The sequence below is a fragment of the Euprymna scolopes genome, chromosome 13 (assembly GCF_053919585.1).
Source record: "Euprymna scolopes isolate OS-2025 chromosome 13, ASM5391958v1, whole genome shotgun sequence".
Lineage (NCBI taxonomy): Eukaryota > Metazoa > Mollusca > Cephalopoda > Sepiida > Sepiolidae > Euprymna > Euprymna scolopes.
This window is the reverse complement of record NC_136494.1, coordinates 36,251,389-36,267,170: the sequence shown is the minus strand read 5'-3', so window position 1 is coordinate 36,267,170 and position 15,782 is coordinate 36,251,389. Positions and strand designations below refer to the sequence as shown.

At 33.1% G+C, this 15,782-nt stretch overlaps 1 protein-coding gene across 1 annotated transcript in view; it reads right to left on the bottom strand.

Annotated features, from left to right (window-relative positions):
- The window catches only part of LOC145291974 (uncharacterized), a 635,233-nt gene that overhangs the window by 107,092 nt on the left and 512,359 nt on the right, over positions 1-15,782 (bottom strand). The window lies entirely within an intron of this gene.

Below are 15,782 nucleotides of genomic sequence, written 5' to 3'. Positions count from 1 at the left end.
CAAACCGAAAAGAATCTATTTGCTATGCGCATTGCATTGTGGTCAATCGCTATTCGAAATGACTCGTTTATGACTATAATTCTACATGGCTCGACTTATTCACGAAACTCTTTAGACTCGTCAGCTTTTATTGACTTATAGACTTTTTCATCGATTAAACACTATCGTTTCTGTGGCCTCAATAATTGTGTTGATCGATTTCAAGTTACGGTGAATTCCTTGCATATAAATAGAGTTTGTATATAATTAAACTCATTCTTTATTGACCGTTTTTGGCGAGGATAAAAGTCTGGTATCTGTTGAATACTACATTTCATCATATCTGTTCTCAGCCAGCAAAAAAAAAAAAAATTTCTCTAGACTTAGGCAATTTTTATTTTTGCCTCAATCCCGAATGCCCTTTTTTGGGAAAGTAAATTTTCCTCAACCCCCTTTGTGTCTAGCTCTACCCTCGTGGGGAGGAAATTAAATAAATATTTTCTATGTTTGATGTTTTTGTCTTTTTTATAGCATATAAACTGTCTTAGGCTTGTCCCATGTGTGGAAATAATACCAGTTAAACACAAGTTGCTATTGTGTCCACAGCTGGCAGTAATTTGAGGGTTCATACCTTTCACAAAATATATTTTGTATAATTGAACACAATATATTTGACAGGATTTGAACTTGGTATAGCTGATCCCATTGCCCAAAGAATGTCCGACGGAGTTTAATGTCATGAAACCAACATTCTTATAGCAAGATGAAGATTCAAAGGCATCTAAAACAAGATTAGATGGATCGTGTGGATTTGGAAGTTTTAGGTTTCATCCAGTTAAATCGGATTTAGATGATGTGACTAGTGTTGGGACGATTAATCAGAATTGGAATCTGGAATTTAAAAAATTAGAAATTCAGGAAAATTTAAGCTTATTTTACCAATTTTAAAACCATTCTTTAAAAAAATGTTTTATTGTTTGAAAATTATTTTTCTATTGCTAATACGAATGACAAAATGACAAACATGTATTTCTTTAAAGTACCAGTAAAACTACTTTTTTTGACAGCATCATCAAATGGCATGAGGTAATCTCGTCAGCATCGGACAAAGTCAAACTCTTTGCCAAAAACTTTGCGGCTAATTCTATTCAATTCAATGAAGGCTACCAACTCCCCATATTTCCTCATACATTTGAAAACATGCTATGCAACATACAAATATCTGTGCATGATGTTTCCAAGCTAATCAAAATCTTTGATTCCAGTAAAGCAACTGGCCCTGATGGCATTCCAATTATAGTACTAAAAAGGCTCCCATACTTACAAAGCTAAGCGCTGTCTTAAGGAGAATTGCTTTCCAACAGTCTGGAAAATCTCATCAATATGCCCCATATTTAAGAATTTAGGTGATCGGTCATCTCCCTCTTAGAACAGACCAATCAGTCTCCTGTGCATCATGAGTAAGTTGCTGGAATCTGTGTTAAATGGAAAAGTAGTAAACCACCTCAGCAAAAATAACCTCCTTAGTGACATGCAATATGGTTTCAGTTCTGCTAGATCTACAGCACATGTGCTTACGGTTATATCTCATATGATTAGCGAATCTCTTGATGTAGGATTTCTTTTTAGGGCAATTGCTCTTGACATATTAAAGACCTTTGATAAGGTATGGTATAAAGGTCTACTCCACAAGATCTCCAGCTATGGTATAGCTTGAAATGTCTTCTCAATTAACTAAAATTAATTAAATCATTCCTCTCTGATAGATTCATAAGGGTAGTGGTTGATGGGCAGAAATCAGAAGCTAACAGTATTAATGCTGGAGTTTCCTAATCTACATCAATGATCTCCCAAATAACATCCTAAGATCATTCATAGACATTTACGTAGACGACACTATCATCTTTGGCAACACATCAAAGGCTGTAAATGACTAAGTTCTCTCTGATTCTCTCTCCTCTGATCTTGAACATGTGGTACAATGGGGAAAGGGGTGGTTGGTTAGTTTTAATAAAAACCAAGCTTCTATCTTTACATCATCAATGCTCTAGTCCCCGTCTGGTATAATGACTCTTGTCTTGGGGAGGCTCCATATTTTGACAAGCTTCCAGGTCTGACCTTTACTCCTGATCTGAAATGGAACACAGACATCAAATCCGTTGCCAAGATCGCTGGAAAAATAGTGAGATCAGTCTACCGCTCCAGTAGATATCTCACTGCTGAAGCAATTCTCTACCTATAAGAGCTAAATACGTCCAAGGATAGATTATTGTTGCTACATCTGGACAGGAGCTGCTAGAAAGACTTCTCCTGCTATCCTGACAGAGTTCAAAATAGACTTTGTAGCCTAGCGAGGGAAGCTGTTTTTCTCTTCCCTGCAAACTCTTTCTCACATGAAAGATGTTGCGAACCTGTCTCTGCCTTATCATTATTTTCATGGTAAGTGCTCGTCTGAGCTCCAGTCTATGCCCCACCTTCGCCAAACTTTCACGAAAAACACTCCTCTAGCTGAAACCACTATCGATGATTTCCTCCCACTCTTTTTCTGTGCCTAAACCTAAATGTAGATTCCATGAACAAAGCTTCTTTCTCAGAACTGCACGCCTATGGAACTCTGTTCCGTTTCCCTGCTTTCCAGCTGATTACAATGTGATCGTCTTCAAGTCTAATGTAAACAAATTCTTGATGAGCCATCCTCTTAAGTAATCCAATTTACCAAATTTCCACTATTAACGATTACTATGCTATTGGCCCATTGACTACTCTACACTCATTAACCCTTATCCTCGAGTGGCCTCTGAAGCTCAGACGAACACCTGCCGTGAAAATAATGATTTGTGAGAAAATGGCATTGCCTACTAGGTTTTGAACCCTGTCAAGGCAGGATAGAATTTATAGCCCACAATAACAAATTTAGGCAAGAATCGCACGCTAAAAATAGCACAATTAAAAAGGGCATGAAGAAAAATGCCACGAGTGAATAAATAGGGGAAAAATGGCACAAGTGAAAAAAATAGATGAAAATCTTGCAATAAGTTTATCAAATCACTATTTTCATATAAATTCCCGGTAAAACATTTGACATAAAAATAATTAGATGAACTCGTTTAATGTGCGCTTTCTTTCAAGTTTATTTTTACTATTATAAACATATATGCACATATTATACAGGTTTTTATGATAATTCGAAAAAAAAAAATAAAATAAAAATAACTCTATAACTAAATATTGGTTTAAAATATAAAGACAATCAAAATTAGAATCAGTAGTTGTATCAGAATGGGAAATTTGGAACAGAATCTGTAATTGTACTGGAACTGGGAGAAAATATTGGCATCGTCCTATCACCTGCTATGGCTCCTAACGTTATTTGACTCTTGAGACTATTTGCAATTATTAACTAAGTAAGATGGATGCAAGTCTCTATTCATTCTATAACGTTACACACGTTTACTCAAGTAGGCCCAACACGTTGTAGACACAATCTACGTCACAACGGAGACCAATAAAGACATTTATTTCCTCATTCTCCTGCGCATGACTTCTCGTTATGGCTGTGACGTCTCTGACGTGATTGTCTTCTGGCATGCTCTTTTTCCTTTTTATAGTTGTTTTCCTTATAGTGATATAATTTTGCATTCCGTATGCATTTGCATATGCACGGTTGTGCTCTGTTACGATTCATTCTTGACAGAAAATTATTATTCCCAATGTATACGCTTATTTTATTTAGCTCTCATGTTAGACACAAGGTCATGCATTAAATTGAAAAGACGATGCACTAGAATTAGCATACCCTGACCTGCAAAATATACAGCATAATCACGTTGACACACCAGTTTCCACTGAATCACCGAGGGTAAGCAACATCGAACCTGGTACGTACTAAATGGGTGACTATTTGAGATTCCAGGTGCTGTATGTGGTTTCCGCTTATCTCGGTATTGTTTCCAGTCGTCCTGAACTTTTTGTCACTCGACTCAAACAGTGCCGATTTAGAAGAGGTGTGGTTGGACATTGGACAACCCTTGCTTCACAATTACACATGCAGCTGCCCCTACAAGGTGGAGGTATTCTTTGTCTTTCGAGACTGAACGGAGGCATCGACTTGCAAAAATATCTGAGCAGTCTTGTCTGCATTTCCTGGTAGATTGAACATCCTGAGACTAAATAGGACCATATTTGACAGTAAGAAAGTTATCGAACAGATTGTTGTTTTTTTTTTTTTGTTTTTTTTTTTTACATCGTGGTCACCACTTATCAAGGCCCAGAAGCCACTCGGGAACAAGGGTTATTGTCACGGACAAATCCTGACTGGTATGAAAAGAAATAAATTGAAGCAACGTAATTCAGTCTATGAAATGGATAATTATGTCTACTGATGAACTGAGTATGCTGAGTTCAAATTCTGTCGGTTCCATAGCATTGCTTTCACTAGGGATGTTGGCAACCTTCACATAACCGTTTCCATGAGTACTCGATTCTTGAGAACACTGAGGAAACTAATGTTAATAACAGATTTTAGTCGATGCAAAAAGTTCTAATTTACTTTCCAAAAGACAGCACTCAAATGAAATACACAATATCACAATCTGTTAGAGACGATTTTTCTGAAAGTTGTACTGTGAGACTAATTTACTTGCCTCCTCATGAAAGTTACTATGCCATGCCTCTTTTCAGTCTAGAAAGACAATGGATATCCCCTGTAAGAGTAGCTGCTCGTGTAATTATGAGGCAAGAGTTGCGCAATCCTTAACCACAACTCTCCTAAATCAGCACTGTTTGAGTCCAGTGGCAAGGAAAAGTCCAGGACGACTGGAAACAATGCCGAGATAAGCAGAGAGCACATACAGCACATCGAATTCCCAAATGGTCACCCATTTTAGTACTGACCAGGCTCAAAGTTGCTTAACTTGGGTGATCTAATGAGAACCGGTGTGTCGATGTGATTAGGAAAAGTATAAATTTATATTTATACACAAAAATCCCAGCCTGCAATTCGCGTGCAATCTTAAACAATAGAATGACGCTGGCGTATATTTTGAATCTGAGGTCTTCAGTTGATAAATCTGAAACTTGTGTTCAGCGAAATTCCATGCAATAGTTGTTGCTTTTGAATCTAGGTGGAAGATTTTATATCTTATTATAAGTCTGTAATTATTCTGCCAGTATCAAGGGAGAGCTTGAAGCATAAACCGAACCATTCTATTTTTAATCTAATATCCGTGTTCAGAGCAGTTGATTAAAAATGCTATTGATTTTTATTAATAGTCGTTGATTCATTACATGACCTTGAATTTCTTTTCAGATGTTATTTCAAAATCTACTTTATAATAGCAACTTTTCTCAAACGCCTCGCATTCAATCTATAATCTTTTGTTTTGTTTTTTTTTTCAAGAAATTTTAGGTTTACGAAAGAATAGATTTAATTGTATTAAAAATCTGTTTAGATGGAAGCAGTTAATTTGAATCCGACTCTTTGCATATTTATTACTAATGAAGATTTACTATGTCTGTCTGACATACTATCACTATTATATCTGAATAAAAACTATACTGTTACTTTTACGACTAATGGAGATTCGGTATCTGTTTGTCTGGAGACAAAATTAGATCATTACCTCTAGATCTGGAGAGGAAACTCTTCTGTTACTTCTTTTTTTTTTTTTTTTTTTACAAGGGTGTCACCACTTATCAAGGCCCAGAGGCCACTCGAGGATAAGGGTTAATAGGTATACATTAGTCATTGTGATTTTAGCATAGTAAACAGTGGGAATTTTGAAACTTGGATTACTTAGGGGGACGATTCAATTAGAACTTGTTCACATTGGACTTTTTCTTTTTTTTTCTTTTTTTTTTCATAGGTATCAACTCATTATCAAGGCCAAGAGGCCACTCAAGGATAAGGGTTAAAGAGTGTACAGTAGAAATTGGACAATATAATAATCATTAGTAATGAAAATTTGTTAAATTTGATAACTTATATGGAATGGCTCATCAAGAACTTATTTACGTTAGACTTGAAGACAACCATATTGTAGTCAGCCAGAAAGCAGGAAAACGGAAGACAATTCCACAGGCGTGCAGTTCTAATAAAAAGCTTTGTTCATGGAATCTACGTTTAGGTTTAGGCACACATAAAGAGTGGGGGGAATTATTGATAGTGTTTACAGCTAGACGAGTGTTTCTTGTGAAAGTTTGGCGAGGGGGGACCATAGATTGAAGCTCAGTCGAACACTTTCCATGAAAATAACGATACATCAGAGACAAACTCGCAACATCTCTTCTGTGAGATAGAGGTTGCAAGGAAGAGAAAAGGACATCTCCTACGAGGCTACAAAGTCTATTTTGAACTCTATCGCTAATGGAGATATGGATGGTATCTGTCCGTCTGACTTCTACTTCTGTATTTGAAATCGAAACTATACTTTTACGGCCAGTTCAGTTTACTATACGGTTTCAGACTTACATGCTACATTTCAATGCCCATTTTAAAGAGAGTAGTCTAGTATCTGTGTTGCCATGATACCATCCTCCTAGTCATTCTAGCTACCACAACAGCAAAGAATTTTCCTTGCGTCCTTTGTATACCTCTATGGAACATCCATGAACAGAGTTTCTTTCTAAGAACTTCCCGATCTGTGGAATACAGAAAGAGCTCCCCTATTGGAAATAACATAGTCATCTTCAAGTTTAATGTCAACAAATACTTGATGAGTCAGTCTCTTAAATTATCAAAACCTGCTGTTGTCTTCAATTGTTTTCTGATCCTCGTTGTATTGTTCTAGATCCAACTGACAATCTCATTAAGCCCATCTCCGATAGTCGTTTTTGGGACTTGATTAGTAGTGATTCATTAGTATAATAAACAAATGATATCTTACTTTTATTTTTTTAGAGAGAGAGGCCAATGTAGTATATGCTCTGTTTTTATGATACCATCCTCCCAGGCATTACTTTTTTCTTTGTAAAAGGTAGGGTAGTATATGTTCAGGAATGATGATCACTAATATCTACTTTTTCATTATATTCATGGTACCATATTGCTTCCTTTATTTTTACTGGCCCCTTCTTTCTATTTCACCCCCTAATATTGGTGGAAAAAGATGAAATGTGGAAAAAATGAATAAGTGTTTTATACATGTAGTTTAAATTTCATTAAAATCGGATTTGAAGTTTTAAGGGTTCTGTCTTCATTGTCATTTAGAGGTGGGAACAGGTAGATATTTGGCATAAAGAAAGTAACGTAATGATTTGAAACCACTTCCATTGTTTTCCCTGAAGAATTTTATACATGAGACAGATTTCAATAGAATATATTAAAAATTTTAGAGAAAGTGTGCCCCCCATCACCACCACCATCACCACTACATCGTTTAGGTTAAGAGCGCACGTAGAGATTCAAGATAATTTGTATCGTCTTCCCTAGAAGTTTAAATATCATAAATATAGGACATATTTGACATTTTTAGCGGCTTAAACGTTATGGCTTCCTTAGAGGTGAATTTAGAAATTCAGGGAAACTTCCTTCGTCTTTGATAGATTTTACATAAGAATACACTTTTACATTTTATGTCTATTTTCAAACATTTCTTTCTATAAAGAATGCACAAACATCACACACACACACATACAGATGTTGAATTTCATATATAGATATGCTGTTATTTAATCTGTATATCCAGTGACGAAAAACCTACTTCAAACTAAGACATGACATTGTCTGATAAACCAAAAAGGCTTCTAATAAAGATACAAAGACTACTATAAAGAGACAACCATCATAGTATCAACTGTTTAATATCGGTTTTGGGGTACAATATATAAGATTTGACCAAAAGAAATAAAATCTGGATGACTGATACAAACACGCGCCTGGCCGAAAGAATAAACATCCGGTGATTTGATTCAGAGACATCTGCAAAGGTCACCTCCAGAGACAGCATAGAGATGATTAATGACATGGACTGACAACCTGTGTGTGACAAGTTTAAATCCAGTTCGTTCTATAGAAACTCTATCATTTAGAGATGTTAGCAAATTTCATGTGGTTCCTCACGTAAGTAGACAATGCATTTCTGAAAAGAATTTTAACTAGAAAGATATCGAAGAAATGAATGCCAGCAATAATCATCTGATTAATTCTAAATAAATCAATGAATGATGCTCAATAACAACAATAGCAGAGACAACAAATGAAAATACTGAATCTTTATATATATATATATATATATATATATATATATATATATATATATATATATATATATATATATATATATATACATGACCATCTTCCAATTACGCAATTCTCTTGAATTTTACTTGTGCGAATGGAAATTTAACCAACTTTCTTGGATTCTGCAGTTCTGCAGTTTTGGATTTTACCGTCACCAAACTATCCATTCACATGAAATCACCTTTTTTATTCACCCTATTCTCTCTGCTTCACTTTTTGTTATCAAGTAAGATTTATGACTTATTTGTAGTTTCATTAAATAATTTTGCAAGCAAAATCCGATCCCGCATTTTGCTAAATCCTACTCTCTGATGAGAAGGAAAGTATTTCTTCGAAACTCCGCGGATTAAGGCCTATCCACTTATTTAGTGTTGCCTTTTCAAATTAAAAATGTTTTTAATTCTTTTTCAAAGTGTTTTTTAGCATGTTTTATTAACTACATGCTCTTATTATAAGCTTTATCTCCTATTTGGCTTTATCGAGCTTTTGCATCTGGTTGAGATTACTTTATAAATATTAATTCTTTAATATTTATAATATACTTTAGTTTTACCATCTTGGATCATTCTGGTAAACTTAACTGTAATTTTTATTTCATATATATATATATATATATATATATATATATATATATATATATATATATATATATATATATTTGCTAAAATCAGTTAGACATGGAAAATCATAATCAAAAATTGATTAAATTATTATTGATTATTTGCTCTATCCTGTATATCGAACAATTCCTATTTAGATGGGATAATACATAGAATATTACGATCAGTAACATTTTGTAAATCTTATAATCACCGGTTTCCATACCAGCTGATCGTTAGATAAATTTATTCAGAAATATATATATATATATATAGTTCCTCACCCTCCCTATAATCCAGACCTTGCTCCTTGTGACTTTTAGTTATTCCCTAAGCTCAAAGAAAACTTTAGAGGCTGTCATTATGAGACAATTGAGGAGATGAAACAGGTAGTGATGAGGATCATTGATACGCTAAAACAAGAGGACTTCCATGCTGCCTTTCAAAAGTTGTTGTAATGGTATAACAAGTGCATTACAGCCGGAGAAGATAACTTCGAAGGGAACTAGAGTTTCATGTGTGTACTATCAATAAAAGTGCCCATATGAAAAAGTTTGGAAACTTATTTAAGGCACCTTGTGTGTGTGTACATATATATATATATATATATATATATATATATATATATATATATATATATATACAAGGTGCCTTAAATATATATATATATATATATATATATATACATATATATATATATATATATTTAAGGCACCTTGTATATATATATACATATATATATATATATTTAAGGCACCTTGTATATATATATATATATATATATATATATATATATATATATATATATATGTTTAAGGCACCTTGTGTGTGTGTGTGTATATATATATATATATATATATATATATATAAATTCAATGTGTGTATGTGCTTGAAATTTGTGTGGCCTACAGAAAAAAATGTAAGCAAAAATAAAGACAACAATTCGAAATATGTCAATAATATAAACCACATCTTTGAAATATGTCAATAATATAAACCACATCTCTGAAATATCTTCAAATATTATCAAAACAAGCGATTTATGTTTACCTTTCAAGACGGCTAAGAATTTCGGAAGAAAACAAGCATTGTTGACATTAGTTTAAAAGATAACTGCTTAAAAACAATCTGGAATCAACATGAACGATCGCTTTTGATAGTTACAGATAGTGTTTGTTACAGCAAACAAACTTCCTCCATTAGCAATGGCAGTTTTATTTAAGCTGTTATTGACGTGCGTCACCTTGATGAGACCAATCAGTCAGCCTAAGCGAATTATGCGCAACACATTAATCAACAGAATCTCATTTGCATCCATTGATAACAGATAACGTGTGAAAAGCAAGAATTATCCCCACTGAAAGAACTGAATTAATTAACTTCTTTCGTGGTCGGAGGCACACTGGAATTGGTGACAGTATATGCCAAGCTACGGGGTGGAACGATAAAGATGTCACCCTAAAAACAACATTACAGTTTTATTTTAAAACTTTTATTGAAAAAAGTCAATTCAGGTTACTTGAGTATGTAGTAGATCTTAGGTCTATTCAATGTAGCCACCTTCAGTCTCAATCACTGCCTCGATACAGGGCTGGAACTGGGAGCATGCCTTTTCCACAAGTGCCAACAGGAGCTTAGCGAATATTCGTCGGATGGATGAGGCTACAAAAAATCATAGCACTCTCCTGAAGTCAAGGCTGGGTCTCTTTGGCCTTGTGGACCAGTGCTGAGTTCTGCTGCCTCACCCAGGATCTGCCAGGGGTTATTTGATTGCACCAGGGGATCACCACACTCTTCAACACATCCAGGTACACTTTGGTGTTGACTTTCAAGCCGACTTTGAAGATATGAGGTGACATGATGTGACTCCCACATGGAACCACACCAAAGACTATCATGACCGGAAACTTTATTTTCATTGCCTTGGGCACATCCCTATTATTTATATCAATCCAGCGATGCATTTTGAGAGTGCTGGCAATGGTCCTGTTGTCATAACTTGGATCGGTAGAGAGCATGACTTGTGCAGCAGTGCGTCTCTGATCTCACTCTTTGAACATTGTGTAACTTTAAGACATGATAGAAGGCATCTATCACTCTTGGGATTTGTACACAACTGGCCAACTAGTAGATAGTCTGTAACAAAAACAGAAAACCGGTTTTCATCAAACGGAAATAGAATCATATCTTTTCTATGTGACAATTTTATCATTCTACCCTGTACAAGAACAGATATCTATGTTATACTTGTCTACCCGTTGGTCCTTAAAGGGTAAGATGAAAAATGTTCAAAATAAAAAGTGATTTTCAGATTATATTGTCTTTTATTGTCTTGAGAAAATATTTTTTTAAGTGATGACTGAAAATAATAAAACTGAAGAAGCCGCCAAAGCACTACTGTAAGCACTAATTAAAATTAAGAAGTCCTACTAAAAGCATTACAAAAAACAAGTTTCTATCATTCCCCTCATTGAAGAGAAAATATTTTTTAAGTAAGGCCTGAAAAAATAAATCGTTATAATCCACAGAAGCATAACTGAAAGTAGTAAAAATGGTAATAAATATGATTATAGTTATATATTGTATATTTATATTTAAATCATTTTTTAACTCAGCAGGGTTAAATTACATTTATTTGTAAGGAAAACATGTTAAAATAAGTTAAAATAAAAAATATTGTTGACCTTGTGTATGTTTTGACTAGCAGTAGTGGCTTTTTATATATCGGACTTAAGACAGGGCGGCCATGAAATAAGTAAGCAGACATGTTTTTTTGAAACGGAAGTCAGAAACCGGATGGACGGTTAAAACGCCCAATCAAGCTGATATGAGTTTTATAATTATATAGATCCAGAGACTCTGTCGGTCTAATACGTGGGATTTCTTTTGCAGAAAGAATTTTTGGATGCCAATTCTTCAGTGAGACTTTAACCAGCATCTATCATATAATCATTGGATGGTGACAACTGATATTCTGGCTCTCTGACACACATATAGGGTTTATTTATCATCTCCTCTGTAATCATTTATGGTAGAACTGGAATTTATTGTGACTCTTGTTCTGAGATTCGAATCATGTAACTGGCATGAATGGTTATCTCTACACTAATCATTCCGCAAAGACGAAACGTATATTTATGTAGATAATCTTTACAAATGTATTATTAAAAATATTATAGTATTTTCAAAATGTGAGAGATTATATAGAACAAATTCCACAGTCAAACAACGTCGCAGCAGCCCACAAGAGCCATAACAGTCAATGAACCGAACTTGAGACTTAGACTTCCGGTTCGTTGACTGTCATGGCTCTTGTGTACTGCGACATTGTTTGGCCGTGGAATTTATTATAAAGTAATTATGTATTTTGTTTATCCACATATATTATAAGGAGATATAATATTTTTATGTATCAAGTTTCAGTACTTACTTTAACAGTTAATACGTTAGTAGCGCTAGGTATTAAGTTATTAAAATATATTTAGGTGAAGCCTCGGCATTGCTTAATAAAACCGTTAACTAATGGGAGGGAACAGAAAGAATCTGATTGGTTAGGTAGCCAGTCTACGTACCACATGTATCGTTTGGTGTCTCTAATATTGTTGCTATTGAGCACTATTCATTCATTCATTTGAAATTAATCAGATGATTACAAACAAACGGTAACACAAATTTGATGCATATTAGTCTGATAATTTCCTGAATGATGATGAAAGATAGAAGCGTCTGTGTTATTAAATTAACATAAATATATTTTCATGGCACTATATATATATATATATATATATATATATATATATATATATATATATATATATGTTTTTATTTGTTTTTGTAAGTAATACTTTTTGAATGAATTCAATTATTTATACGGGTACAAAATTGGTCAAAGGGAAAATTATTCCCAAATTGCATTGAGGTAAAAATGCACTTTCGTATAAATAATTGAATTAATTCAAAAAGTATCGCTAACAAAAAACAAATAAAAACGTCTACATATAAACGCAATACATTTAGTTGTCGTGTAGTTTAGCCACATGATAGAGGTTTAGGCTTCTTATCATGGGGTCCTGATTTCAAATTTCGCTAGATTCAGCCACACTGATGAGTCATAGATGACGAAACACGTGTCAGTGCATAATTATATTTAAAAACTAATATTTTCCCCAATTTCGTACTATAAACTTCTGATTCCGATACAATTACCAATTCCGATTCTTTATAAATCTCTCCATATTTAACTATAGAGTTGGTATTTGTCCTAATTACTGTAAAAACAAAACACATATTAAATGTGCAGATATTTTCAAATGCGTAACAATACATCTGTGGTCGATCATCTCTAGATTTAAGTTTTTTGGGTAATTTGAAATCAATATTTATTAATTTATCATTACGACCAGCAGCAGAGGATTTTGCTTTAGACAAAATCAAATAACAAGCATAAATAAAAGAATCGTTTACTGCATTTGATATAGGCTCAATTTTTTCCGATTCCAATATTCCTGAAAGTTCTGATTTTCCTGATTCATGATTTTGATTCCGAGATCGTCCCATCACTAATATATATATATATATATATATATATATATATATATATATATATATATATATATATATATATATTATTATTATTATTATTATTTATGTAAATACAGTCATATCTTGCTACGATGTGCAGACCGTTTCAATCATAATTGATTTCATCAGGAAAGAAGGTTTAAAAATTCAAAAATTGAAAAGGTGTTGAGACCATTTTCAATTTAAGAGAGAAAATATATTTCGCCATGAGCAAGATATCACTGTATTTACATGAAGAATAATACAAAAAAGCATATAATTTGCTCTCTTTGATTGAGCACTATCAACAATCCTTGTTGAAATTCAATTATTCTTAATGTTTTGATATCTTTCTACCTGGAATATATATATATATATATATAAATATATATATATATATATATATATATATATATATATATATATATATATATATATATATATACGTTTTATTTTTTATTACAGTATCTTTCTGTTAAGTTACATTATTGTTTCGGCTACTCGGCCGTTTTTTGGCCGTCTGTAGCGTCCTCAGACTTTTACAGAAATGTTCGCTATTTCATCCCAAAATAGCGAAAATTTCCGTAAAAGTCTGAGGATGCTACAGACGGCCAAAAAACGGCCGAGTAGCCGAAACAATAATGTAACTTAACAGAAAGATACGGTAATAAAAAATAAAACGCATATTTACTCTACAACAGTATTGAGCACTTTTTTATTAATTACCATCTCCATTATATATATATATATATATATATATATATATATATATATATATATATATATATATATATATATATTAGTGATGAGACGATTCCAATATTTTTTCCGATTCTGATACAATTACCGATTCTGTACGAAATTCCCGATTTCCATTCTTTATAAATCTCTAAATATTTTACTATAAAGTTTTTATTTTGTCACAATTACTGTAAAAACACTTATTAAATGTGTATATATTTTTTCAAACATAAAAACACACTTGTGAGGGGGTGATCTATAGATTTAATCTTACTGGAAGTTTAAATCAATAAATATTTATTATTTTATTACTACAAGCAATGAAAGACGTTTTATAAAAACAAAATAAAATATACATAATTAAAGGAATCGGTTTTGGCATCGGAAAATAGGCTCAAATTTTCCTGATTCCGATGCACCAAAAAGCTCCAATTTTTCCGATTCCCGAATCCGATTAATCATCCCAATACTAATATATATATATATATATATATATATATATATATATATATATATATATATATATATATATATATATATAACATTACATATATACACGCACCGAACTTTATAAATATAGACATAAAAGATTAATATTTAATCTAAGAGGTTAAAGAAATAAATCCACCATTTATTCCTCAATTAGGAAAAAATCTGGAAAAGATTCAGAAAATCTGTTTTGTGTTGGAAAACCAACTGGTTCATTTAATTTCCAGTCATCTTCGTGTGAATATATCGAATTCTATTCATTATAAGCGAAGTACATTTTCTCAATTTCAACTACCAACATCTAACTTTATAGCATCAAATGACCTTGAATTCTATTCTTTACTTTTCAAATGGAAACCCACTCGTTTTTTTTTTTGTATAACTATAATCGCTCTAGCCAAATATAACAGCATCAACAAGCTGATAAAAAAATTGGCGAATCTGTGAACAGCTTTTAAAAGCTGAGATAAAAAGAAAGAATGCATTGTTACAGGGAAATGAATGCAAACAAAAGTGCTACGTTTTAAATGCTCTGATAAATCAATAGGATTTCGAAAGAAACGGACAGAACATAAAGCTGAATCAAAGACAGATAGACATCTTATAGATAGAATTATAGTTGAAACTTGGAGTATAATAATATTCTTGTCTCATCATTATCGAGGCCAAAAGTCACTCAAGAATAAGGACGTAGTGTGTTGCGTCTGCCATGGGCCAAGAGAGATAAGCAATTGCGTTTTCATCTAAAAACCACCTTGTGAACACATAACTTATAATCTTAGCTTTCTGAAACCATTATATATATTTTTTAAATGCCTATTAAATATACTTATGATTCACCACTTATCAAGGATAAAATCCACTTGAGGATAAGAGTTAATGAGATTGATGGACTGCCAGCTGAAGAACAAAGAATATTATGAGAGGACTGAAAGTAGTGAATGTAATTAACGAAGTGTGATTACTTATGGAGATGTTTTATGACGTTGGATTTGAAGACGGCCAAGTTGTAATCTGCAGAGAAACAGTCTCGTGGTAACGTGTTTCACAGATGGGAAGTTCTTGAGAAGAAACTCACTTGACAGATATTCTGCCTGATTAGGCAAATAGTGGAACAAAAAGAAAATCCCTTCAGTTGTGGTAGAAGGCGAATTCTGGCTGTGAATGTCTTACTA